The following is a 3,934-nucleotide window of genomic DNA, read 5'->3' on the forward strand; positions in this document are numbered from 1 at the left end:
TGTCTCTTTGGATGTGGGGAGTGGCACCACACTGTCGGATGTTCTATGGCTCACTTTGGATGTGCTTTTGGGCCAAGGGAACAGTACCTTCCTACAGGAAGGTACTGATGATTTTTGATTTTTTTTTCTAAAAATTTAATATTTTGAAATTATTTTTCAAAAAATTTTAATTTTTGGATTTATTTAAAAAAAAATATAATAACCAAGCATTCGTCCAACATATAACTATGTGGTGTCACTAAAGCTACTAATGCTTTGTCCTGGTAAGGGAATACTTGGGTTATATAAATAATTTACATATGGTACATCATTAAAAAAAAGGCCCAGAATCAGTGCTCTAGTATATAGACACTTCAAAATATTAATAGTTACCATGGTCGATATGCTAGAAATAATTAATTAATAAAGTTGCTAATGATTTTATTATTAGTGCATATGCAGACGTATTGATTCAATTTCTATTAATAGTCTTACCTTGTGTAATCATAATCGAAGTAATTGAACTATGTACTTAAATATTTACTTCATAAAGGTTATATACTTTATCATAGGTTTGAATATATTTTTATTTCCCTCATACATAAAAAAGAATAATAACAAATAAAGAAATAAGTATTTTTTGGAAAATTAACTTAGATAAATATATGATATTTTACCATATATTTTATTGAATAATATCCTTCCCTCAAATTCAGACCGTGAGTTTTTTTATAAAGTCTTTAGGCACCTCAATAATAAAATGAACACTTTACTTATTTAAAATTTTATTTGTTTTTAGTAATTGTTATAAATCTATATAAATAAATAAAAGTGTTATTGTCCATGTAGGACTCATTTTAAGAACGGGCGTATGTAGCGACAGCTCATCAATACATGTTAAAAAAGGGGGAGTGCAAATATACAGGCTTCACAAACTACCTATGCCATCAATTTAGCGCACTCTCTTGGACAAACGTTGGTACTAAGGAAGATGATTTTTTCATGTTCCATAATTTGTTCGAAATTGCAAAAGTTGGAAATAAATTGATGAATTCATTGTTCCTAATATTTGGAAAAGGGACGGAGCTCTCCATGGAATCCGCACCACGAGCGACAACATAACAATTGCTCAAACTCTGGGACACTGTGAGACGTTTGTTAGCACTGTTGGGAGGGATTTTGAAGGCTGGAAAGGTGATTTTGAAACAACGAAAATGATGCTGAGATAAAAGGGGCAAGTGACTTTGTAGGTCACGTCATGTCTCCTCATGTCTTCCTCCAAGGCCTTAGAATCAACACTGATACCCGTTTGTCGTGCTAGAGACCTAGGTAAAGTCCTGCATCGACATGGTCGCCAAAGGGAGGCCTTCAAGGGGGCAGCAGGACTCTTATCCCTGCCAAACCTCGAAAAGAATTATCAAATTGATCCAATACAATTTTAACGACTTCATCTCGCTGGACCTTTGGCCTCCAAACTCGTTGAATCAATCTAAATCTGTTGGATTTTTTTTTGTGTTGTGTGCTATGTAACGAAAAACCAATCGAACTCCCTGCAACACAAAAGATGAACTCATTTGTGGGATCGAGAGGGAATTCCAGGATTTGCCAAGGAACCCAGTGGCAAAGGGCTGCTTCCGTTATCGGTCTCCTATACAGACTGTAATTGAGACTGGAGAGGATTTTTTGAGTAAAATAAATCAGAATCAATTAAGCTTTCAGAATATGGTGTTATTTTTTAATTTGATAACTGATTAGAGAGAAAATTCCGTTTGAAAAAAATCATTTTTGCGGTACAAATAGCTTGCACCCTTTATAACAATGATTGTGACTTTAGATGTGTTTTAGCAAGGAGGGATTGCTGCTAAACCTCGGCGTGTCATATTAATAAAGAAAGGAAAATGGGGAATATATATATTTAGGTTTATGAATCCTAAGCATTTTTTAGTTTGGTTCTTTTTTGTTTTGTTTATGGGAACATAAACAATATTTCTTACTTTTGCCTATTTAATTATTATTCTTTATTTCTTGAGGAGAAAAAATTACTATTGATTATGCTCATCAATATCGAAGAACAACACTGAGGATTTGTTGTAGAGTTATCTTCTTTATTATTGATTTTTTTTTTGTTTCTCTATGCATACTACCTACTGGTTATACTGGGCACTACCGCTATATAACATCACTGAATAATTTAAATACTTATTTAAAAATATATTTTCAACTAGTAAATTCATAATAATATTACCGATAATATGGCAAAGAAATGTAATCCAAACTCAACATGCTTTTATGTTGAGGGGTTATGGATATGTATCGTAAGAGTGAGTTGTGTGTCCTTGTTGGCCCAAAGGTACATTAAGGGACCTTCACTCTTTGAGCACTTGAAAATAAATCTAAAACTTAGATTCATACTTTTAAAAATAAATAATCAGTTTAACAAAATACTATAGCACTTAAATCTCTGTTACTTCTCTAAAAATCCTTACACAAGAACGTACATGGAACTTTTAACAACACCTTCACTAGACCAGTCCATTTGTAACTTTTTTTGGAACAAAAATAATATGCATTTAGGTAAAAAATTATGCGCAACGCTCTTAAAGCTTTGAAAATTGACTTTTTTTTCTGGAGAATTTTGTTTTGTTCGTTTTATAGCTTCCAACCACGACCAAATATGAATAAATGATTTTTATTACTTGTTTACGATAATTAAATTATCTTTAAAAATATTTTAATTACTTTGTTATTAAATTAGTTTTGTTGATTTGAAAGATATTTTTTAATCTGCTACTCGCACTGCGTATTGTCATTCTTTTTTTATAAATCAAACAGCCAAATCTCTACATTCAAACTACACAATGTTAAGAGAAGGACAATGTTCCTTCATTTATAGTTAATATACAACAACTTGAAAGACAAGTTGTGTCCTAAATCTCCTTTAAATCTACACAAGGAAGGCAAATTTGTGAAGGATCTATAAGAAAAAAAATGGAATATCAAGTACATATAATTATATCTTCATTCGGTACAAGTCAACTTCTGGTTGTGCTTAAGTTCATCTCTAGAATTGGTAAAACCCTAGCAAAAACCATGAAAATAAATCAATACTTAAGCAATTCTTTAATCATCATGATTAATTTGACATGAAATATAATAAATTTGAGTTTAGTTGACAATTATAACTAGAAAATATTAATATTAAAGAGAAATACAACACAAGGACATTCGAGGTGATACTACTAATTTTTAGAAAGCCTTAGCCACAAAACTTGTCAGGGGGGGCCTAGTTGGTATCGTGACTCACTGGTTGGCAACCATTGAGTTATACCATATCCTTTTTTATTCTTCTTAAAACATTTTTTATATTTCTAGCTTTATGCATGGTATTAAAATAAAAAATATATGGTGTGCATACACGAAAAAATACATTACATTTATTTTATCTTATTTTAAAGTAGTCAGGAAATAAATGTACAAAATTTGAGAGTTATAAATAAATTTTTTATTTGAGAAAAATCCCATTTCAGTAAAAAAGAGTTGCCCCCAAATTCTATGAAATTTAGACCACAATTTTTGTAATTTTTATATTCAGGTTTACGATACTTTAATATTAGCGTCTAATAAAAAAATAATTAAGGAATATGTGTACAAATTTTGAGACATGCACAATTCAGCGTTTTTATTTATAACTTTTTTCGAATTTTGATTACAGCTAGTGCAGAAAAGTTGTGACATGAAATGAAAACGATCTTTGCAAAATTGCATTGTCCTACAAAATCATCTTTAGGTCGAACATCTTGATCAAATTTCAATAAAAGACAAAAACTCTTTACATAGTAAATTTAGATAGTCAAAATACATTTTTAGTTATGTTCTATAAAACAACTTTGATAGATATTCTTTTAACCTTTAAAAAATGCAAATAAGTTTTATTCTAAAATTTGTCCTATAGCAG

This window comes from Lepeophtheirus salmonis, chromosome 10 (genome assembly GCF_016086655.4).
Source record: "Lepeophtheirus salmonis chromosome 10, UVic_Lsal_1.4, whole genome shotgun sequence".
Lineage (NCBI taxonomy): Eukaryota > Metazoa > Arthropoda > Copepoda > Siphonostomatoida > Caligidae > Lepeophtheirus > Lepeophtheirus salmonis.